At 52.5% G+C, this 24,768-nt stretch overlaps 1 pseudogene; it reads left to right on the top strand.

Moving 5' to 3' along the window:
• The first annotated feature begins 3,619 nt into the window (after positions 1–3,619).
• LOC140708715 (SH3 domain and tetratricopeptide repeat-containing protein 1-like) lies at positions 3,620–24,546 on the top strand (annotated as a pseudogene).
• The last annotated feature ends 222 nt before the right edge of the window (positions 24,547–24,768 follow it).

The following is a 24,768-nucleotide window of genomic DNA, read 5'->3' as shown; positions in this document are numbered from 1 at the left end:
TCCTGATTAGCTTGGACTACAGATGTGCACCACACTCCTGGCTAATTTACTTTGATTTTTAGTAGAGACAAGGTCTTACTATGTTTCCTAGGCTAGTCTCGAACTCCTGAGCTCAAGTGGATCTGACCATGTCGGCTTCCCAAAGTGGTGGAATTACAGGTGTGAGCCACCATACTCAGCCTATAAGGGGACACTTAATCCTAAGGATTGCAAAGGAATGAAGATCCATTTGTTTGTGACTTATTCAGGCTAAATAACGGTAATGATATTTCTGCCTAACAATAGAGTCGCATGTAATCAAGGTAGAGAGAAGCTCAGTCAGAAAGCCTCAGTATGGTGAGCCATTCAGAACTCTCAGACCCAACGAAAGGTGATATCCATCCCTCTTGTTTCTTCTGAACAGCAGTTAGTGGTCAGTGACTGGTTCAAAGGAATAAGCAGGGTCAGTCCAAAGTCAGCCAATTGTTGCTGCACAGACGATTTTCCTTTGGGTCAAGGGTCTCTCCAGTACTGTCATGTTGTGGTTGGCCACGAAAATGTTAGCAGAAAGAGATCCATATCCAGACCCCATGAGCCAGATCTTGGATCTCACACAAGAAATAATTTGTGCTGAGCCTATAAAGTGAAAGCAAGTTTATTAGAGAAGTAAAAAAACAAAAGCATGGCTTCTCCATAGACAGAGCGGCCTAATTTTTGTTTCAAGAGTGTTTTTATTTTTTTATTTTATTTATTTTTTGAGACAGAGTCTCACACTGTCACCCAGGCTGGAGTGCAATGGCGTGATCTTCGCTCACTGTCACTTCTGCCTCCTGGGTTCAAGCGATTCTCCTGCCTCAGCCTCCTGAGTAGCTGGGATTACAGGTGCCTGCCACCACACTCAGCTAATTTTTGGTATTTTTAGTGGAGACGGGGGTTTCATCATGTTAGCCAGACTGGTCTCGATCTCCTGACCTCATGATTCGCCTGCCTCAGCCTCCCAAAGTGCTGGGATTACAGGCGTGAGCCACCGCGCCGAGTCTCAAGTGTGTTTTTGTTGTTGTAGTTTAGAGATGGGGTCTCTCTGTGTTACCCAGACTGGTCTTGAACTCCAGGATTCAAGTGATCCCACTTCCTCAGCCTTCCCAGTAGCTGGGACTACAGGCCACTTGCCTGGCACAATCAGGTTCTTAATTGCTCACTGAAGTATTTTTATGATGGCTGCTATAAGGGTTACTGGAATGGGGTCCTGATCCAGACCCCGAGACAGGGTTATTGGATATCATGCAGGAAATAATTCAAGGACAATCCATAGAGTACAGTGAAAGCAAGTTTATTAGGAAAGTAAAGAAAGAAACAATGGCTACTCTATAGGCGGAGCAGCAACACGGCTGCTGAACTAAGGATACTTAACAGTTATTTCTCAATTATGTGATAACATAGGGTGGGTTATTCATGAGTTTTCTGGGAAAGAGGTGGGTAATTCCCAGAACTGAGGGTTCCTCCCCCTTTTATTTATTTATTTATTTAATTAAAAATTGTTTTCCTCCCACTTTTAGATCATATAGGGTTGGGAGTAGGGGGGTGGAAAGTGCTGCGGTCTTAACTCTGCTCTTAATTTTACAGTGCTGTTATTAATGGTAAGAATGATTTCATACGTTTGTATTTTGCTTCGTAATTCACAGAGAATTTTAAAATCCATTATCTGAATTTATTCCCTCAGCAGTTCTGTGAAAAAGAGCAGTTTTCATATCTTCTGTTTTCCCATGATTCTCTTGTGGCTCACAGAAGTTAAGAGCCTTCACCAAGGTCATAGAATGAATGAGTCACAGAGCTGGGAGTAGAGGCTCAGGATTCTAGGGACCCTGTTTCTTGCTCTCGTGGCGCTATGCTCAGGTAACTGCGCATGCTTGCTTTGGTCTTTTGTAAATCCCTGCCCCATTTCGGGGGAGGTTCTTGGGAGGTTTCTATTCATTTTGGAGCATTTAAGTATCTTGTCCTCTTTCCCTCCTCCCAGACGCATGGGCATTTCTGCAGGCCCCCAGGCTGGCCCTTGTGCGTGGGGGCGTCTCCTGCCTCCACGTTGTTTGCATGCCCCCTTCTGAAGGTGCTCTTTCCCGCATGGAGCCCCCTCGTGCCTGCCTCCACACTGCAGGCTGTTCGGTAAATGTTACTGAGTCAGCATCGTTGTTTTCTAGAAATGGGACGGGGTATGGATGCCAAGTTATTTTCTGTGTGCAGGCTGCGATTGTATCATCTTGCCTTCCCCATGTGTGTTCCCTGAGGGTGTCACTGTGCTGTGGTCATCTGTGTTCCCTTGGGTGCCTCCCTTGGAGTCCTGGCCGTAGCAGACGTGCAGTCAGTGCTCATGGCCTAAATGAGAGGAAGGCCAACAGAGCCATTAAATCTGGAAAATGACAAGTGAGGGAAAGGAATTTGTATTTAAGGCATGTGAAAAAGAAATCTTTTTAGGAAAGTTGACCTGTTTCTCAACTGGAGTTGAATTTCAGCTCAGAAAAGCAGCTGTGTGCCCAGAGAGCTTTGGGATTTCAGTTTGTGGCGGATGAATTGAATTTGTTGTTGTATGAATGTATTATCCTTTTGTGGTTTGATTAAACCTTTCTCCCAAATGGAAGCGATTTTTCTATAAAAGTCACACTTCCTTTTTGAGAAGTGTAACACTAATTGTATGGGATGGTCTCCCAAAAGATTACCTGCCAGGAACCAAACGCACTGCCTCAGACTCACGGCCCCTGGTTTCTGCCTGTGCAGCTGCAGGGCAGAGAGGCACGCTCGAGCTGAAATCAAGACGCATGTCTGCACCTTCTCTTTCTTTACTGCTGTTTCGTCTCTGAGCTGGCCTGCCTTCAACGTCTGGAAGCTTGGTGGGTATAGACACATGCTACATGGAGGAGGGATATGGTGTTGCAACAGCCAGGAGACTCGCTGAAGTCTCTGTTCTCTTCCTGCTCACTGCTCTGACTTTGTATAAGTCACATTTGTAGAGCTGTGCACAGTGGCTTACACCTGTAATCCCAGCACTTTGGGAGGCTGACGTGGGAGGATCTCTTGAGCCCAGAGTTCAGAACCAGTCTCTGGGCAACATGGTGAAACCCCATCCCTACAAAAAATGAAAATTAAAAAATTAGCCAGGTGTGGTGGCTCATGCCTGTAATCCCAGCTACTGGAGAGATTGAGATGCAAGAATCACTTGAGCCCGGGAGGTCGAGGCTGCAGTGAACCATCATCACGCCACTGCACTCCAGCCTGGTCAGAGCAAGACCCTGTCTCAAAACAAACAAACAGAGAAACCCATTTGTAATAGTGGCAGTAGTTAACTTTTGAAAGTTTGGAGAAAAGTTCCTAAATAACCTGTGACCATGGACAACTTACTTAGCCTTTCTAGGCCTCAGTTTCCTCACTGATGAAAAATGAGAGAATATGGTACTGATCTTACAGGATTTCAACAAGAACTAAACGAGATAAAACTCAGAGCCTGGCACCTCGTGAGTGCACACTCAATGTTATTATTTCAACATTTTAGAGGAAAAAGAATGCTAATGGGTCATTATGGCTAAACATAGTCTATCACTGGCGTTACTCATGGTATTGGAAGGAACTTGAATTCCATATAGATAGTGTGATGGAGAAAGTATTTTGGGCATTGGCAGTATTTATTCAAAGAAAAAAGGACGTGTCTGTCCTGTGTGGAGAGCCGTTTCCACTTGTTTCTTTAAATGCTATGGGAAAAGCAGTCAGCCCTGTGCTCTCTGTTGGACAACTTCAGTCTCCGCGTATTGATTTGGCCAATTGTCGCTCGCTGTCATCATGGCAGCAGCAGTTGAAGGGACAGCTTGTCTTGATTTGCATTTTTGGGTGTTTGTGCTATTTATAGACAATTAAGAAAAGACATGGAAGCCTGTTTATGGCAAGCTGGCAAATTCAGCAAAACATGGAAAAATCTGATAGCACAGTTTGCACGTGTGCGGGCACAGGGCAGCCAAGGAAACACACACGTTTTCCTGTATTTTAAAAACTCTCTGAAAAAAAAAAAAAAAAGACATTAAACCATTGCCCAGATGGCTTACAGAGCTTTTTCCTTGAAGTACATGAGTATGGCTGTCAGACATCTGAAACCCGAAGCCAGCTTAAAACATCACCATCATTTTGATGCTACCCCCTACCCACCCTTTTTTTCCATTTGTAAGGGACAAGAAAGGAAAGTATCAGCTTACAAAGCCTTTTGTTACAATTAATCTTTCATGTTCTTACTTTTGGTATCTTATTCTCTGTTTACATTGTATTTTTATTTTTTATTTTTTGAGACAGAGTCTTGCTGTGTCACCCAGGCTGGAGTGCAGTGGTGTGATCTTGGCCCAGGCTGGAGTGCAGTGGTGCGATCTCGGCTCACTACAACCTCTGCCTCCCAGGTGCAAGTGATTCTTGTGCCTCAGCTTCCTGAGTAACTGGGATTACAGGCGTGTGCCGCCATGCCCAGCTAATTTTTGTGTTTCTAGTAGAGACAGGGTTTCGCCGTGTTGGTGAGGCTGATCTTGGAACTCAGGTGATCTGCCTGCCTCAGCCTCCCAAAGAGCTAAGATTACAAGTGTGAGCCACTGCACCCGGCCGCTGTTTCCATTTTGTAACGCTAGCATCACCCCAGTGTAGGGTGGCTAGGGGTATTCTTCTTTCCTGTTTCCTGGTGTATTTTCCTCTACAGCATTGATCACTCTTTAACATACTTTTTGGTTGTCTGTCTCTACCTACAAAAATATATGTTCCCTGTTATATCTGAGAGATATATATATCTCCCTGGTGATATACCAGTGCCTGGCACGTAGATAGTCAATATTTGTTGAATGAATGAACGAATGAACGGGCTGAAAGAACCTTATTCTTCTTTCTTCTGTCACTTCACGCCAAATGCTTTTGGAAAATGCTATGTGAACAGGGATTGTAAGCAGGAGAGGTTACACACATTGCTGTGGGATAGCCCATCATCCTCAGATACTTGTCTGGAAGGAGGTGGAGTACTTGAGTAGAAATGATACAAGATAACTTCTTCAGGAAATCAGCCAAGTATCACAGCTTTTCACATAGGCATGTGATGTTTGTGTATGTGTGTATGAAGAGCTGTCGTGGCCTAGAATCACGGGCCTTTAGATCCCTTGTACAGATAGAAAAGTAAAGGCCGAGGCCCAGGAGCACTGCAGGCCACCGAGGTGGACTCCCTGTCCGCCCTTCTCAGTGTCCGGTCACTTCTCACTGCAGTCCCCTCTTTACTGCTAAAGCCACCTTCCCTGACTCTGAATGTGTGACCACGAGGGAGAAAATGTACTCCAGGCTCACAGTTTGTGGAGAAAAAGCCCAGCAGCTGAAAATCATGTTCACAAAGTTTGTACCTAGAAAAAGTGGCCATTTCTATAGTGTCTTTAAATTTCCCTGTTTCTCATACATTTTATAAACAAGACAGTAGAAGGAGATTCGGGAACAGCAACTTTAGAACAAGGGGGAAAAAATCAAACCTAGAGCATTCCAGTTTCCGTTTTCTTCTCAGTTTAGGGCTGAGGCACTTTAGCTTCCTGTCTAAGGGACTACTCAAATCTGATTAGAAGCCATTGTGGGCTGGTAATTATCCATAATTTTAGGAAGACAGATGCAGCACCAACTCTGTTCTCTAATAGCAGGCTTATTAATTTTAAATTTACGTGGCAGGAGAAGCAGTTGGCGAGGTGGGATAAGTGTTCAGATGCTTGGTCACTGATAGCTTTTTACTTCCACGTATCACATGGGGATTTGGGACCCAAGAAGCCAGCTGACAACGATGATTATCTGTCCCCTAACCAGCTGGGTTCTTTTTCATCCGGAGCTCAGAAAGATTGCTCCTACTGCAGCCAGGGAAGACGGTTGTTGACTGGTTAGAAATCATGGCAGGTTATTTTCTCCACCCGCAGTTCACAGTTCGAAAGCAGAGCTATCAAAAAGTTGTCTTCTCAATTGTATTTCAAATCTGGGTGTTTAAAAAATGATGTAAACAAATTAAGCATTTCTTTAATGGTGGTTATGTGTGTTCTTGATGCAAATGAGAGGTGCATTCCCTTGTAAAATCCCTGGGACTTTATAGGAAGATGTGAGCCTTAGAACAGAAGTTGGTTTTCTAGATGATCATGTAGACATGATGCTGAGCACCAGACAAAGATGTTGATTGAAGCGATTTAAAAAAATTTTGTCTGAGTTCAGATTTTACACCAATATTTAGAAAATCAGCAAAAGAACTTGGAGGAATGTTTTCAGGCATCCAGTTCAGCCCCCTGTGCACATTGTCATAAAATCCGAGTGTGCGTACAGGGAGGTGCATTCCTTTCTGTTCTCATCACAGGTCCTTCCCTGGCTCTGCACCTGCCTGTCATGCGCGTCCATGTGAAGAGACCACCAAACAGGCTTTGTGTCAGCAGTAAAGCTCTTTAATCACTTGGGTGCAGGCGGGCTGAGTCCGAAAAGAGAGTCAGTGAGTCACCCAGATGACGGTGGGGCTGTTTTATAGGATTTGGGTAGGTAAAGGAAAATTACAGTCAAAGGGGTGTTGTTCTCTGGCGGGCAGGAATGGGGGGTCACAAGGTGCTCAGTGGGGGAGGTTTTTGAGCCATGATGAGCCAGGAAAAGGAATTTCACAAGATAATATCATCTCTTAAGGCAAGGACTGGCCATTTTCACTTCTTTTGTGGTGGAATGTCATCAGTTAAGGTGGGGCAGGGCATTTGCACTTCTTTTGTGATTCTTCAGTTACTTCAGGCCATCTGGGCATATATGTGCAAGTCACAGGGGATGCGATGGCTTGGCTTGGACTCAGAGGCTGACATGGCCCTCTTCCCTCCCTTCCCTACCTTTTCCCTCCTGTGCGGTTCTCTCACAAAGTGAATGGCCTCAACCACAGCTTCTCTGCAGCTGCATCAGACTGTGGTGACAGGAGTGGTGGCTGCTGCAGGGCCTGCTGTCCCCACAGAGGCCAGTCTTGCTTGCCGCTGCAGCCTGGTGGTCATTTTGCACTGAAAGTATGTAATTCTACAGAACGAGAGCCAACATGCTGGTGATGGAGGCGTCTTTATCACGGTGCTCTGCATATTTTTATCTTGGGTAGAAAGTATGGAAAAGTATGTGATACCTGTAGTTTGATGTCAGAAGGACGTTGTGAACTTGACGTGGACTGAGGATGTTAAGGTACAACTGGCCCCCCTGGCCTCACTAAATGAGACTTCCCCATCTGCCTGCCAGGCACGCACAGGCGTGTGGCCACATCTTATGTGTTATCCTTCTCTAGAGCGCGCCTTGTCATCATGCTTAAAGTTACATGGTGATATTCTTCCTCATAGAGTAGGTCCCAAACCGCATTCAACACAGAAATGTACTCTTGCTATTATACACAGAAAGGGCTTTCATATACCAAGTGGGAGAGCGGTCCTAAAATCTGGGCTGGAATCGCAGAAGGAAGGCATTGGAAAGCAACAGGTTCCCTAGTCCAAAGGTGGTTTTTGATGAGCCTAGAAACAGGACCAAGAGAAGTGAATTTACCTAAGGCCCTGACAGTGTCTCACGGTAGCATCTGAACCTAGCAGTTTCTTGACCTGTTTCTTTAAATGATTAGTAATGCTTCCTCTGATTCCTATGTAAACATATTCCTCATTCATTCTTTCATTTCAGTGAATTATTGCAGTGCTACCATGTAACAGTATTTGAGTCAAAATGTGGCAGTGTTTATCCCTTTGCAAGGTTTTTAGTTGCACAGTTTTTCAAAGTTGTGCTTACAGTTTCTTGTTGGTTGCAAGGTGTCCTTTCAGAAGCCAATTGTGTGGTGTATTTACGTTGATTGTTGGAGGTAGTTTGGTTAGAACCTACTTCGAGTGGCTGGCGTGGGCCTGGGGGACAGTGACAGCTGCCTGCTTCATGGGCAGAGATGAAGTAATTGCTTCCTGGGAAGTACCATCCTCCTGGCCACACTCTCCAGCCCATTTCGTTTGTGTTGGTTTCCTCGCATCTGCACGTTTCTGGCTTCATGTGAGTCTCATTTATTTTAGTATAGGACTTCAGGCTGTGGGGAAGAATGGCCATTTTAGCACAGAGATGCACACAAAGGAACAACTGGCTAAATGTGAGTGAAGACATTCTTAGGGGGGGTTTCATTTCTTTTATTCTGTAACAGGCAGTCTGGGAAGCATTCTGGACATGTGGCCTGCACTGTCATAGTTCCTCCTTGCAGGATCACAGATGTTTGGAGATTGTAGTGATAACTGTTATCATTGAGAATGTCATTCTTGCAGGCTCTAATAAGTCAGGATTTATTCAGTGTTAATTTGTTAAAGACAACTGTATTTCTAGCTAAATCCGTGTGAGCTGTTTCTCCTGGCAGAGTTGCTGGGGGTATTCCTGTGGCTTAGTCTTAGGGAAACACACGCCTTTGAATACCGCTAAAGCTGTGGGGACCCAAAGTGTACCGGAGTGCTTTTGCCATATGGGGTGTTAGTCACTAATACACGTCTCAGTCAGACCTGATGGATTCTTGACCCCTTCGTTTTTCACTTTTTTACTTTTTATTTTTAATTTTTGTTTTTTAAGAGCACAACCCCTCAGGTGGCCACCGTGAGTCTCTGGTGTTTTCAGTTGGTTGCAGCCTATTTGCCATCTCAGGTTCAAACATATTCGGAGCCTGCTGATGCTTCCCTCTGTTGTTGTTCTGCTGTGTGACCTCCGCGCCCACAGGGTTCAAGACTGTCAGAGCTGGGAGCCACCTTCACAACTACCAGGGTTCCCGGAACCTCCTTTATCTAGCCCTGGGGATGGAAGAGATGTCATCAGAGGCGGAGGCGTACTAGGTTTACATGCCATTGGTAACGAATGAGGAGGTTTTCTGTTATATAAGGGGAGCTTCTTATAACGTGCTTTAGTAGGGTAAAGAAGTTTTTGAGGTTTACTTTCTCTGGAAAGATAATTTGTGATCCTGCCCTTGCTTTCAACAAAAATATAATTTGCATACCAGTGCGTGTTGTATTACTGAGCACTGGCTGGCAAATGGTTCTTAACTCGTCATTCACTCAGCCACTGTTTCTTGAATGGCATACGTGTGCCAGCTGTAGTAGGAACTTACTAGGCTCTAGGACTAACCCTTATGAAACAGGGGTCCTGGGGGAAGCAAATGCATATAACTATAAAAGTTTGTGAGGATATCAGTAGGGGTGCCTATAGGTGCAAAACTTAGTTCATTCATTGTCCCATCTAGGAGGTTTTGTGTCTTAGCAGTGTGTTCCATAGCAACGCATCCCTCTGTCAAAATATTCATCATATTATTTTGAAATTCTCTGCTTAGGTATGTATTTTTCCCACTAAGTTTAGAACTGGTTAAGGACAGGCTATGGGGTATGTATTACATATATACACACACACATATATTTATATATATACATTACCATTGTCAATATACAATATATATTTATATATATACACACACATATATATTTCTCCCTCTCTATATATACACACACCACACACACATATACACACACACACACATATATATGAAATACACACACACACACTTCTACTGCCAAGCACAGAAAGACAAAACTCAGCAAGGGTTCTTTTAGTGTTCATGAAAAAATAGATGTGTTAGTTGAGAACGTCCTTCAGTTGCCAGGGGAAAGACAGGATGGGTTCACAAAGGGAGATAGTGGTTTTTTTTTTTCTTTGTTTAACTCTTGAATTCGAAATAATCCAGAATTTTGGAAAAGTTGCAAAAATAGTACAGAGAATTCCCGTATGCTCTTCCCTCAGATTCCCCAAACATCTCACCCCATTTGTACTTTCTCTTTCTCTCTCTGTGGACATAATTTTTTTTTTCTGAAATGTTTGAGAGAGGAAGGTAGGATGCAGGGCAGGGTGAAAGGCGGAAGGAGAGAGGTGGGTTGGTGGGTTGGGAGGCTTTTTTTTTTTTTTTAACCTTCTGAGATGGAGTTTCGCTCTTGTCTCCCAGCCTGGAGTGCAATGGCATGATCTCGGCTCACTGTAACCTCTGCCTTCTGAGTTCAAGTGATTCTCCTGCTTCAGCCTCCCAAATAGCTGGGATTACAGGTGCCCACCACCATGCTTGGCTAATTTTTTGTATTTTTAGTAGGGGGGTTTCACCATGTTGGCCAGGCTGGTCTTGAACTCCTGACCTCTGATGATCCACCTGCCTTGGCCTACCAAAGTGCTGGGATTACAGGCGTGAGGCACTGTGCCTGGCGATTGGGAGACTTTTGCAGTTACCCAGAGCGCTATGATGAGGGCTGGACCTGGTTGGAAATGAGGAAGGTGGGAAGTGGTTAGGTCTGGCATATATTTTGAAAGGAGAGTTTAAATGGGTTGGATGACAAGAGAGAGAAAAAGCAGTTTTAAGGATGATGTCAAGGATTTTAGTTTGAGTAACAGGAAGACTAGAGATGCTGTTATTGGGATTGGGAAGACTGGGAGGAGTGGGTTATAGCAGGGGGAATCAAAAGTGCGATTTTGGCATGCTAAATTTGAGGTCCAAAAAGAGATGTCAAGAAGTGTTGGCCGGGCACCGTGGCTCACGCCTGTAATTCCAGCACTTTGGGAGGCCGAGGCGGGCAGATCACCTGAGGTCAAGAGTTCGAGACCAGCCTGATAATTATTAAAATCAATCATTGATGTTTAATAATTTATAATATTATTGCTTCTAATACCGCTGGGGGTGTACACATACCTGTGATGTCATTCCTAATATCCAGGGACAGAGAGCATGATATTAGTTTTAATATCGCAGTAAGTGTACACTCACCCTGTGACACTGATCCTGATATCCAGAGGGGTAGAGTATGACATGACTCCCAACATAGCAATGAACGGACAGCCACCCGGTCATATTGCTCCTAATATTCACAGAAGAAGTGTGTGATATTACTCCCAATATCGCAGGGAGGGTAGAGCTCTTCTGTGATATTGTTCCTAGTATCCAGAGGGGGAGAGGAGGATAATAATTACAGTATCGCAGGCTGTATTCACTCACCATGAGATATTGTTATTAATATCCTGGAAGGGAGAGGATGATATGACTCCCCATAGAGCAGGAGGTGTACACCCAGTCTGGGATATTGTTCCTAATATCTCAAGGCCGAGAGGTTGATATTACTCCCAGTATCGCAGACACTGTACACCCCCGTGTGATACTCTTCCTGATATCCGGAAGGGGAGAAGATGGTATTAATCCCCATATCGCAGGAGGTGAACACCCACTCTGTGATCTCTTTACGAATTTGCAGGGGGAGAGAGGATAATATTATTCCCAATATTGCAGAAGATGTACACGCCCCCCCCCCCGTGATATTTTCCTTAATATTCCAAGGCACAGATGATGTTACTCCCAATATCGCAGAAAGTGTCCACCCCCCAGTGATGTTGTTCCCATGATCCAGGAGGGAAGAGGATGATATGACTTTCAACCCCTGCACCCTGCAATGCTCTCACCCTGCAACACCGACACCCAGCTCAAGCTGACATGGGACCAGAGGGGCTGGCTGGCGGTGTTCATGGCTTCTCTTTTCTCCCTTGCCAGACTCAGTAGAGGAAGCTGAGACCGAGCAGCTGCAGGAACGAGGTGGGTTTTGCCCGTGGGTCAGGCTTCCTCTGGTTGTGAGCTGGGCCTTGGGGTAATGCCGGGGGAGGTAACAGAGCTGAGTACGGTGGGCATTGGATCCGGCTGTCACCCCTCTGTGGTGTGGGTTGGGGGGACGTTGCCTGAGGTGGGCCTGAACCTCCCATCTACTCTGGCACTGGAGGCTGTGGGGTCCCACACTTCTTCCAGTGAACATGCTGGCCCCCGCCTGGTCCCCGACAGAGGCGGGGCATCCTTTCCACTGCTGAGACCCACGTGTAGCTGTGGGTTCCTTTCTCATGACCTGGAGAAGCTGCAGCTTGCCCTGTGCTCTGCCTCAGAGATGGGAGGCCACACTGCCCTCAGCGGGTGGCAGAATTCAGAGCCTTAGGTTGCAGGGGCCTCAACTGAGGTCCCTGAAGGGTCTGCTCCTTCCTGAGGGGCTGATTCAGGGAGGCCCTCCTGTCTCCCCTCTGCGGCTCTGTCGCTTCCCCTCACACAGGGCCGGCATGTGGACAGCCCGGTGATGTGGACGCCCCAAGGGCCCTTGGAAGTTCCCTGGGAATGGGATCCATCCCAGTACATTTGGGATGCAGGCACAAGGTCCCAGAGGTGGCCCGGGAAGCCAGTGGGGAAGGGAAGGCTGTTGTAAGTTTGCCTCGGGGATGGGGTGGTTCCACCCTCTGCCAAAGTCCCTGGAGCAAAGGCACGTGGCTCTCCAGCTGCCCTGGAGGCCAGGGTAGTGGCTGGGAGGGGCTGTGTGCCTCTGCCGGTGGGGAAGATTTCTTAGCTAATCTAGTGTAGTCAAGTCAGACATTTGTCTCTAAATCATATTTATTTTTTTAATTCCAAGGCTTTACAGACAAATAAGGAGACAGTTTGTATTGAAAATACTTTTTACATGTGAGCTTGAAACAGAGTCTGTTTAAATCTAGGTTTTTTCTTTCCCAGTAATGCCTCCTTTCATCCCAGGTTTTCCAACAGGAAATACGCTTGTTTGCTCACCTCTGGGAGGGGGCTTTAGCTAAGAAGCCAGCAGGCGCCAGCGGGCTGCTTGAGCAGCCTGGCCTTTGTTAACCCTTTAGGAACTGTGGGCTTCAGGTTTTCAGACCATCCAAGGTGAAGGTGGCCACAGGGGCCTGGAAGCTTTCCCATCCTTCCTGCAGGGATGGTCCGTTTCCCTGCACGGAGATGGGTACATGGGTACAACGTCCCTGTCCTGTGCTATCGGTGGCTTTACCAATTTTGCATAGCAACTTTTGAGCTGATCAATAGCTGATTGGCTGTTGGGGATTTCATGGATTCCTTTACCCCATCTGGGGGCCCGATATGCTGACAAAAGTTACATTTGTAGTTGTAGTGTTGCATATACATGGGTCCAGTTAGGCTTTCTTTCTAAAGGGAAAGGCATCTCTGAGGGATCACTGAGCTGACATAGTGCCCTAAAACCGTGCCGTCAGGTGGGCGACAAAGCAGGACAGGAGGGTGATTTTGTAGGAGAGTTGGGCCACAGGCCTGCGTGTTCTGTCCCCATAGTGCCGGAGTTCCTACGTGCTCCAGGCCCCGGGTTTGCATTGCACATAATTCTCAAGGGCTCATGGCAAGCTGCACCAGGGACACAGAGGGCGGGGATGCGGGGACCCTGTCCCCAGTGGACCAAGGACTCACTGCTGGACTCTAATCTGTCTAGGTGTTTTTGTGACTTGCAGAAATACCTCCACCTTGCCTGGGCCCGGAGCCACAGGAGACCCTGCAAAAGATGAAGAATGTTCTGGAACAATGTAAGACCTGCCCAGGCTGCCCCCAGGAGCCAGCATCCAGCAACGTGAGCTTGCAGGACCCCGAGGAGCCCTCCTTCTGCTTGGAAGCTGAGGACGACTGGGAGGACCCAGAGGCCCTGAGCTCACTGCTGCTGTTCCTGAACGCCCCCGGGTACAAGGCCAGCTGACGTGGCGCTGCCATGGCTGAGCAGCGTGTTCTGCAGCTTTAGCGACGAGGAGCTGACTGGGTGCCTGGCACAGGCCTGAGGGGTGGCCAAGAAGGCTGGCCTCCTCATGGCCCTGGCCAGGCTCTGCTTCCTCCTGGGGCGGCTGTGCAGCAGGAGGCTCAAACTGTACCAGGCCTGGGTGTACTTTGAGGAAGCACCGGAGGCCCTGGAGGGCAGCTTTGGGGACCTGTTCCTGGTGGTGGCTGTGTACGCCAACCTGGCCAGCATTTACCGGAAGCAGAAGAACCGGGAGAAGTGTACACAGGTGGTTCCCAAAGCCATGGCCCTGCTCCTGGGGACGCCTGGCCACATCTGCAGCACCGAGGTGGAGGGGGAGCTCCTGCAGCTGGTGCTGCGGTGGGCGGTGGGTAGCCAGAGCCTGCAGGCCGAGGCCCGGGCCTGCTTCCTGCTGGCCAGGCAGCTCATGCACCTCAAGCAGCCCGAGGAGGCCCTGCCCTTCCTAGAGCGGCTGCTGCTTTTGCATAGGGACTTGGGAGCCCCAGAGGCTTCGTGGCTCTCAGACTGTCACCTACTCCTAGCTGACATCTGCAGCTGCAAGTGCCTGCCCCACCTGGTGCTGAGCTGTGTCAAGGTGGCCTCATTGAGGACACAGGACTCGCTGGCCGGCTCACTGAGGAGCGTGAACCTGGTGCCCCAGAACGTCCTCCAGCCCCACAGCCTGCCCACCCAGACTTCCCACTACGTCAAGCGAGTGCTGGCCTCCCTAACCCCGGGCACAGGCCAGGCACTGTGCGGCCTTCATGCCAGCCTGGCCCAGTCGTACAGCCACCGTGGCTACCACGGCCCGGCCATCACCTTCATGACGCAGGCAGTGGAAGCCAGTGCTGTTGCTGGAGTCCGTGCCATCGTGGACTGCCTGCATGTGCTTCATGGGCAGAGCCCAGTGGCCTGGACATCCTGCAGTCTGTCCAGTGGTGGCCAGTGAGGACCAGTAGGGCGTGATTGCCAACATGGTGGCCGTGGCTCTGAAGAGGACGGGCCGGATGAGGCAGGCAGCCGAGGGCTACTACCGTGCCCTACGGGTGGCTCGGGACCTGGGCCAGTGGAGGAACCAGGCAGTGGTGCTGGCCAACTTCGGGGCCCGGTGCCTGCATGCAGGTGCCAGCAGGCTGGCCCAGCACGACCCCTGGAGGCCATGAGGCTGTTCTCGAGGCTGCCCTGCGGAGATTGTGGCCGGGACTTCACCCATGTGCTCCTGCAGCTGGGCCACATCTGCACCCACCAGGGCCTGGCTCAGCAGGGCAAGGGCTACTATGAGTGGGCCCGTTTGGTCGCCGTGGAGATGGGCCACGTGGAGAGTGAGTGCCCCAGTTCCTCCTGTGCACCTTCCGGGGACACTTGGGTCAGGGCACACCTGGGGTTTGTGATTCAGAAACAAGTGATGGTTTTTCCACCATCGAAAGTGCTGCGTCATGGCCAACAGCAGATGTTGTCAAGTGCCCTGGAGACAGGCCGTTCCCATGCAGGGGCAGGCCCTCTGTGCCCTACTGGGGCAGCCAGCTCTTCCCGGTTTGCCCAGGGACCATCCTGCCTTGAGCACTGAAAGTCCTGCATGCTGGGAATCCCTAGACATAACCCTGGGGTCGAGGCAGGCTCTGCTGAGCTGGGACTTGGGGCCCCTCCATGAGCCAGGCCTGGAACGCCGGTTCTTGTGCCCATGTTATCTGCTTGGTATATCGGCGGCCTGTGCACCTGTCATCCCACTTCACAGAGGACACGGGGCGGGTGATTGCCCAAAGCCGCAGAGCGGTTCATGCAAAAGCAGCTCGTTGTGCAGAGTGGGCCAGGCCCCACCCACAAATGGGGTTTGTGGGGTCCTCGGGTGGCAGGGGCTGAACGTGGGAATGTGAGCTTCAGGCCAGAGAAGCCACGAAAGGGTGAGTGGCGTGATGGCGGGGCAGCACTTGGCCCCGGGTTAGGGAAGCCTCTTTAGTCTGGGACCAGAGGGTTGAGAGGATTTAGTCAAGTAATAGATGGTGGTGGTAGGGGAGAGGGGCTGGTGTAGCCTGTGTGAAGGCCCAGGGGTGAGCTAGTGAGGATGAGTGGCGGTGAGCGGGGTTGAGTGAGCCGGGCTTACGCAGGGAAGTGCAGAGTTGGGAGTGGGTGGGTTGGGTGCTGGATGGTGAGCAGCTCTTCTGGAGAGCTAAGCAGGGCCTGGGGCCTCAGGCTGTGGCTTGGCCTTTTCCCCAAGAGCACTGGGGAGCCATGGAGTGTTATAGAACAGTCACTGCAGACTGAGCAGTGAACGGACAGTAGGTGGGCAGGGCTGTCCGAAAGCTAGGCCGCAGGAATAGGATATAGGATAGATGAGGAAGTTGAGTCTAGGGAAATGACCAAGACAAGGGATGCTGTTGTGGATCCCCTCTGCCTTGCAGCGCTTTGTCCATCCTCCCAGGATGGACGTCATGGCATAGTGAGACCACTCAGAGGTGCCTCCTGTGGCCTGGCCCAGAGTCCCAGGGGCTGTGGCCAAATCTGCCCACTTCCCAGCACAGGCCTGGCACCCACTCCTGGCCCTAGGAGGGATGAGATTTTGGAGAGGACCATGTGAAGGGGCCCCGGTCCCACACATCTGCCCAAGGAGGGGTGGGGGTTTCAGACCCAGGCTTCTTCCCCAGGGGCAGTCTCTGACTGGAAGGAGATCCTCCAGGAACCCAGCGCCCCAGCCCCCACTGCGGGGAGGGGCACAAAGAGGGCGGGGGAGCAGGGCAGGGAGGGGAGCACAGGGAAGCTGGCCCAGGGCCTCAGCAGCCCCTGTCCTTGGGATCATTTGGTTTCTTGGCATCAGATTCTTTGAGTTGCTGTGCCTGGGGTCGTCCCAGGGCTGCAGATGGCCCGAGTCCCAGCTTGAGCTTCTCTTGTTAGGTGACACGTCTTCCCATCCCTGCCTGCACACCTCCCCAAAGGTCATCTCAACCCCAGCAGAGGCAGTACGTGCAGTCTGGGCTGTTCTTCCTACTAGGGTGGCTCTCATCATCTGACTCTGCCTGTCCTGAGTCTTCACTGCTGGCCTTCATCTGTCCCCTTAAATGTGACCACAGCAGCCAGAGCCAGTTGTGTCACCTGCTTCCCTGGGGCAGGGTTTCAAGGTATCACGTCCCATATGTGGCCCACTTGGCTTCCCCCGATCATCCTGACCTGGTGGGGTAACCATGGCCCTGGCCACCCCACTCACAGGGCCCGGTGACATTACTGCAGTCACACCCTCTCGACTGTCGGACTTACTGAGAGAGCAGGGAAGGAGCCAGATTCCATGGGGACCCGGGAGACTGGCTCAAGTCTTGGCCTCAGGTTCACAGAAGGAAAATGGGCCAGTGTGCTAGAGCCATGCTTCTCAAAGTGTGGTGCCTGGACCAGCAGAGTAGCATCCATGTCACCTAGGAGCTTGTGGCAAGTGGGAGTTCTAGGCTCTGCCCCAGGCCTATGGAGCCGGGAGTTCTGCGGGCAGGGCCAGCAAGCTATACAGACAGGCCTCGGGGTGACTGTGATGCCTGCACATCTCGAGAACCATCGGCCTAGATAGCCTCTGAACACCAACGGCTCCTGGTGCGTCTGGAGAAGACACCGGCCATGTCTGGGAGGCAGGGGAGATGGACGAGCACACTCCTCCTGCCACAGGGCAGCACGACGCTTGATTCCCTCAGAAGGATGTCCTCCATCTTTTCCATGCCGTGTGTGTTCACCCTGGCCCTCCCAGCAGCCTGGGAAGGACAGAACACTGCACACACGAGAGGGCCATTCCCAGTCCGCACATTCCAGATTCATGTCACCAGACCCTCGGGAGGAGGCAGACTGGTTCCAGGAGGATGAGAGCCCTTGTTCTGACATCTGTGTCTGATTCCAGGGCCTACAAATCCTCTCTGGACTACACTAAATGAAGTCTGGGGATTTTCATTGACCTCCAGAAGAAAGAGGCGGCGGCACATGCCTGGCTGCAAGCAGGGAAGATCTATTACATCCTGTGGCAGAGCAAGCTGGTGGACCTGTACATCCAGGTGAGTTGAGTGGCAAGGGATGCAGGAGGGCCCCTGTGCTGTTCACTCTGTCCATCCATCCATTCATCCATCCTTTTATCATCCATCTATTCACCCGTCTATCCATCCATTCACCTGTCCATCCACCCATCCATTCATCCATCCTTCCATCATCCACCTGTGGGTCCGTCCATCCATCCATCCTCCATCCTTCCATCTGTCTTTCCATCCATCCCACTGTTCATCCTTCTATCCATCCTTCCGTTCACCTGTTCATCCATTTTTCCATTATCCATCCATTCACCTCTTCATCCACCCACCAATCTACCTATTAATACATCCCTCATCTGTCCATTTGTTTATCCATATGTACATACATCATCTACCCTCCACCCATCCATACATTGTCTACCTACCCATACGTACACACATCATTCTAACCACCCACCCATTCATCTGTCCATCCATCCATCCAAGCATCCATCCATGTCTATACATCTACTGATCCATTCATCCATCCACTCATTCCTAAGCCACTGCTGAGCATCTGTTGTATGCCTTTTCCCTCCGTCCAACTGGTTCCCTCATATCCTCCCCCAGTGGCCAGCATCTTCTCCCTGAGGGCAGAGGCTGGGCCCCTCACAGTGCCCAGCACCTGCTGGTGTACAGCACATGCTCAAATAATGTGGCCACTCAGTTAACACACAGAAGAACCTGCTCCAGGCGACACGTGGCACATCTCCTTACAGAATGCATCTATCGTAGCGGCCGTTTTCAGAGGCTTTCCCAAACACTGTGATCTGGAACAACTTGTGAAGCCCACGAACCTGGTGAAGCTTTCATCATTGAGCACCTGCTGTATACCTCCTTGAGCTGAGGAGAGGGATCAAGAGCTCATGGCCAAGAGGGGACCAGGCCCACCCACAAACACTGTTGTTGTGTGGCCCGGAGCTGTGGCAGGGATGTGGCAATGCAGAAAGGAGCCAGGGGATGGGCTCCCAGCAATCTGGAGGCCATGGAGACTGGTTTGAATGCAGGGAGAGTGGTCTAGGGCTAGCCCTGGTGGTAGTATTCACAGGTGTCGGGCTCCTGGACTGCAGCTGCTTAGTCACCTCCTGTCACTCAGGTTCATCAGTTCATTGTCCTCATGCCAGTGGTGGGGGCAGCCCTAATGCCCAGGGTCTGATAAATGCTCAGGTGTACCTGCAGTATGTGAGAGGAAGGAGGCTGGCGAAGGTGGGCGTGGCCACCTTGCCAGGTGTGGGTCTTGAGGGAACTTCTGCCTCCTTTCAGGGGGCACAGAATGTGGCCCTGTACACAGGCGACCCCAACCTGGGGCTGGAGCTGTTTGAGGCAGCTGAAGACATCTTTTTCAGTGGGGCCTGGGAGCGGGAGAAAGCCGTGTCCTTCTACCGGGTGAGCTGGCCTGTGGGCTGATGTGGGTGAGCCTCAGGGGGGCACCTGGAGGGCTGAGGCACAGGTGTGGCAGGGCAGAGGCCTCCCACCTGGAGGCAGGGCCACCCATGCACATGCTTAGTTTCCTAGTGGTCTCACCGGGAATGATACTGTGCCCGGGACAAACGCTTGGGGCCTGGACATGGCAATGGCCTTACCCTTGCACCTGATGCTCTCAAGGAACCATGAGCGGGAAGTCCTGTCCCCATCTTACAGATGAGGAAACTGAGGCTCAGAGAGGCACAGGGACATGTCAAAGGACACAGCATGTCAGTGGGAGGTCCAGGACTGCATGCATCCCAAAGTGGGGGCGGCTTCTCCCTTCCTCTGAGCTCACGGTGTGGCTCAGCCCTGGGCACAGATAAATATGTTTTTAGAGAGGAGTGCTGGCTCCCCCCAGTCAGACCCCCGGTGCCCAGGTGGGAGAGGCTGGTCTGAGGCTGCCGGGTGTAGCTGGATGGGCCTTGGGTGACTCTTCAGCCCCCAACTTGGGTGTTTGAATTGTGCGTTATCTGAGAGCACAGAGCTGCGTCGAGATCCAGAGGTAGCTGGGGCGTGGGAAGCTCCAAGCACATGTTCGGGCTCTGAGGAGGGCGCTGGGCAAGGTGGGTGCTGCGGGAAGCCTGACCCCACCTGCCTGTGTGGTAGGACCGGGCCCTGCCCCGGCAGTGACTACGGGCAACTGCAAGGCGGAGCTGTGGCTGTGCAACAAGCTGGTGGCACTGTTGGCCACACTGGACGAACCCCAGGAGGGCTTGGAGTTTGCCCACATGGGCCTAGCACTCAGCATCACTCTGGGTAAGTCCCCTGAGCCCCCACCCTGCCAGGACCCACACTTTGCCAAAGCCCAGCCTCCAGGTCTTCAGGGCAGGAGCTGAAACACCTGCCAGATTTTCCTAGTCTTCTGCCCAGCTGGCTTCCCTGTCCAGCCGTGGGGCACATCCCGAGGTCTCTCACGCGGTGCAGAGCCCCCTGCCTGGCTGAGCTCTGCTTCCTCTGCCTCTTCCCACTGCTGACCACAAGGGCTGCCCAGTGTGGCCTCTGCCTTCCAGACATGCCAGGCATCTCGTTGGTCCCTGTATGTGTCAGGCTGAATGGCATATTCCCTTTCTCTTGTGCCCTTCCCACCCTCATCAAGCACACAGCTCTCTGGCTGATGAAGTCCCAGTTCCCCTTCCAGCAGCCTGCCCTTTAAGGCCGGACATCCCCTGGTGCTGTGCCAGGGTTGTCTGTCTTCCTCCAGAGACAGGGAGCCCTGGGCAGGCCGCATGCCCTAGCGCCTTGTGCCCCGGGCTCCAGTACACAGGAGGTGTGTAGCTGTGTGGGAATGCATTGAATGCAGGCTCCACGGCACTCACCCTGAAGAGAGAAAGAGATCGGAGACAGCCAAGGTGGGTTTGTGCATCTGTGGGGGGACCTGGAGCTCAGGCACGCAGTGACTCCCCAGGGTAGGGGGCTCTGATCGTGACACACCCAGGAGTCGGATGTCACGTCTGTGGGTTGCCTGGAGCCCTGGTGCCCAGGAGCACCTGGACTGCATGGCTTTTGGGCTCCCCTGGTTAAAACCAGTGAGCAAAGGCAGGTGGCTATGTGTAGGCAGAGCTGGGCCATCCAAGTCCGACTTGCCAAAGCCTCACAGTAGACGGGGGCAGGCCTTATTAGTTCTGCTTTGCAGATGGGAAAGTGAGTCTGGGAACCCAGAAGGGACTGGCCAGAGCTGCCCTGGTGACCACAGGTGTCTGGAGGCAAGCCAGGTGCTGCCCGGGGTCTGCATACCTGCTCCTAAGGGGCCTGTGCCCTGCCTGCCCCAGGAAGCCACGTCCTCACACCTGCCCCTTTGGCCTGCACCCCAGGGGACCGGCTGAACGAGCACGTGGCCTACCACTGGCTGGCCGTCCTGCACCAGCAGCTGGGCGATGGCAAGCTGGCGGAGCACTTCTACCTCAAGGCCCTGTCGCTCTGCAACTCGCCACTGGAGTTCAACGAGGAGACCCTCTATTACCTGAAGGTGTACCTGGTGCTCGGTGACATCATCTACGACCTGAAGGTGGGTGGGGAGGGGCAGGGCTCGGGGTGTTCCCGGCCCCCTTGGAGTGGGACCTCCACCCAGACCCCAGAGTCCTGGGTTCCAGCCTTCCTTAGGAATGGCCCAGTGGCCTCCCTGGAGCTCTGCACCTAGCTGGAGGAGCCGGTAAGGTTAGCAGACACAACCCAGCTCCCAAGCTGGCCAGGCCCCACCCTCAAGAACTCAGTCTCAGCCAAGGAGGCTGACACATGAGCGGGCAATGGTGGCCTCTGGGTAAAGGGGGATCGTAGTCGGGAGGCCCTCCTAGAGGTGACACCAAAGCTGAGTCTTGACAGTCAAGTGTCAAGTTGCATTTAACAAAAACAGGGTCGGGAGGAGGACATTTAGGAGGATGGCATCATCCTCACGTTGAGTCCACGTTGCAAGATCCAACCCAAATCCCAGCGCCTCCTCTAGGAAGCCTGCCCAGGGTGCCAGCCTGCACTGAGCCACTCCTTCCTGGAGTCCCGAGACACCTTGAATCTTCACATCACCCAGGAAGGGTGGGGTGGGGCCAGTGTCTTACCATGTGCTTCACAGACAGGGAAACCCCAGCGCAGGGCAGGTGCAATGGGGCGGGCCCCAAGCCAGCCAGACTGAGGCCTTGCTGGGTTGGGTCTGTCTCGAGGGAAGGTGCTGGGACCTGTACTCCCTCTGCCCCCAGCCCTGCAGGGGTGGAGAGCTGGGACTGGCAGACTCAGACCTGGGATGTCTGCACCCCTCTGTCCAGCAGGTGCCCACCCCCCTCAGCATCGCACTGGCACTGCGTCAGTGCTCCTTATGGGCTGAGGGGCCAGGGTGCTCCAGTCCAGGGGCCGAGATCTTGGGGACCTTAGAACATGAGGAGCTGGGGCAGCTCTAAGACCCCACCCCAAATCCCCCACCACAGGCCTGGGGCTGCCTGGGAGGCCCCCACCCAGTGCTGGCAACACCTGGTGCTCAGAAGCTGTCCCGGTGGCCTCCCAAGTTCCAGCCAGACAGGGAGGTGCCAGGTGTCAGGCCCAGAGGGAAACTGCTCACTGCTCAGGGGCTCACCTGGGATCCAGGGGACGGGCCTCCCAGAAGGGGCCTTTCTCTCTCTTGGTCAAGCCTGCCGCCCACTCCGCCTGCCCAGGAGGAAGGAAAGGGCCAAGTAGTACCTGAGAGGCCAACGTCCACGGTTGGGGTCGAGGGGCAGAGGCCTCCTTCAACCTCCTTCCCATGCACAGCCCTCTGGGCCTCATCGTGACTATGCTGTCAGCGCAGGCCAGCTTCCCACAGGGAGGCCCCCTCAGAATTCCCAAAGGAGGCTGTCTTTCCAAGGCCACGCCCTCCTCCTTGTATAGGAGGCTCTGGACCCAGGGCCTGGAGAAGTGGGAGAGAAAGCCGGGCTGGATGGGGCCTGGAAGGCTGGCGGAGAGGCAGGGGTAAATGGGCATCCTTGCCGATTGCCTCTAAAATGGGGTCCCCTTTAGTCTACACATGAGATTGAGCCCTGGAATAGGGTGGATTAGGTGTGTCCTGGCTCAGCCTGCCACTCACGAGCTGCTGCACACACTACAGGCACATTGAAATGCACAGGCACATACAGGCACACGCACACAGGCACAGGCCTGCCTGCACCGAGCAACTCCTTCCTGGAGGACACACACAGGCACCCACACACACGCATATGCAGAGACATATGCTTTGGCTGGCTTCTTCCTGTTTAGTTGGGATGCCCCCACTCCTTCAGGAAGCCCTTGCCTCCCGTCCCGGGCTGAGTCTGGGGCCACCTGGGCCCCCCACAGGCTTCTGGGCTTCCCTCTACCACAGCCCGGGCCACCCTGTATGGTCAGTGTTCACTGCCAGGTCCCTCAGCCTGGGAGCAAGGACGTTAGGCTCAGCCATACACCCAGCACAGAGTCCAGTGTTTGGCTGGGCAGTGACTCAGGGCCTTCTCACACCCCTGCTCCGTGTGTGGGGCGGGGCAGTGAGGGAATGGACTGCTGCATCTTGGACTTTGTCCTTGGCCCTGGGAGCCATCTTGAGATGGTCAAGGGGGACAGGCCAGGCACGAGTCTTAGGTCCCTTGGGTGACCCCCATGTGGAGGAGGCACCTGGGGAGAGGCCGGGTGGGGGATGGGACGGTCAAGGAGGAGGTATGGGAGGCCAACCCAGGGATGGTGAGTTTGAGCCAAAGATGCATTGAAAACAGGAGTGGAGGTCTGGGGAGTCACACTCCATCAATATTTCAGGGAACATTGCCAGAGAGGACACCTGGGAGATGGTTTTGTACCTGGTCTGGCCCGTGGAGGGCCTGGAAATGGTCAGCAAGGACAGGGGCCAGAAGGGAGCCTGGGTCACTCAACGCTGTGCCCCTGCTGGGGCTTGGAGCCATGGGTCCCGCATGGAACTCTCAGAGCAGGCAGGATCTGCCCTGACCTCAGCCCATGGGGAAAGCAGCCACTGCCTGCAGAGAGGGTGGCACTGGGGCAGGAGGCTTGATGTGAGTGGGGGCGTAGGGACAGTCAGGAAGTATTCCAGGGGTGTCAGGGTCATCCCCACCTCCTGCAGCTGAGACCACAGCAGTGTCACAGGCTTCAGGGCTCATGGGGTGAGCCAGGATTGGCTGGACATATGGAATGACCTGGAGACAGGAACGGCCTCTGGGCAGACAGACTCTGAGTCCCTCTTTTGCTGAGCATGGCCTGTCCCCTTCAGGACCCGTTTGATGCAGCCAGGTACTACCCAAGCTGGCACTGGCAGCCACCGTGGACCTGGGCAACAAGAAGGCACAGCTGAAGATCTACACGCGGCTGGCCACCATCTCCCACAACTTTCTCCTGGACCGCGAGAAGTTGCTCTTCTTCTACCAGAAGGCCAGGACCTTCACCACCGAGCTCAACGTCTGCAGGGTCAACCTGCCTCCTCTGCCACTCTGCGGGTGGGCCCCCTTAGGTTGGCCCCCAGCCACCCTCGCTGAGGACAGCATCCAAGGGAGTGGGTTTTGTGCAAGGAGGGTGGTCTCCTGCCTCTCCTGGTGTCTCCCGTGGCTCATTTTCTGGGAAATGGAGGCATGAAAGCAGGGGTCAAATAGCAATAAAGGTTTTTTTTTTTTTTTGCAATAACATACCGAAGTCCCCAGGGCATCCTTCTCTGTGTGCTTCCTGGGGTGTGTCTACTAGGGGCCAGCTCCTTCCCTGGTGGCAGCCCTCTGATCTTGGGGATGAGAAGGACCCTGAGTCCAACAGACCTGGGCCAGGTCACCATGAGCCTCGGTTTCCTTGGCGGCCAGAGGGGAGATGGTGGTGGAACTCCCTGGGCAGCTCCCTGCTCTCCCTGCTCAGAGCTTTTGCTGTAGGTCTCATGCCACCCTTGCCTTTAACATTCAGGCCACTGTGCCCGGATGTGGGGGCTGCTAGTGCCCCTGTTCACCATTGAAGAAACAGAGGCACAGAGAGGTTAAGTGTCTGGCCCACCGTCACACAGCAGGTAGGGGTGGAGACACAGAGCCCAGTACACTGACCAACACACCACCCTGCCAGCCTGCTGCCAGGAAGGTATCCCCCATTAGGACCAAGGTCAGCTCCTGATCCTCTCTTGTGGTGTCAGGAGAGCCACAGGCCAGTGAGGGTGGCCCTGGGGATCCCTCACTCAGTGTCCTCTGCTCCCAGACATGGCTGGGCCG

Source organism: Chlorocebus sabaeus, chromosome 16 (genome assembly GCF_047675955.1).
Source record: "Chlorocebus sabaeus isolate Y175 chromosome 16, mChlSab1.0.hap1, whole genome shotgun sequence".
In the NCBI taxonomy this organism is placed as follows: domain Eukaryota; kingdom Metazoa; phylum Chordata; class Mammalia; order Primates; family Cercopithecidae; genus Chlorocebus; species Chlorocebus sabaeus.
The sequence above is the reverse complement of the archived record's forward strand: the minus strand, read 5'-3'. Positions and strand labels throughout refer to the sequence as shown.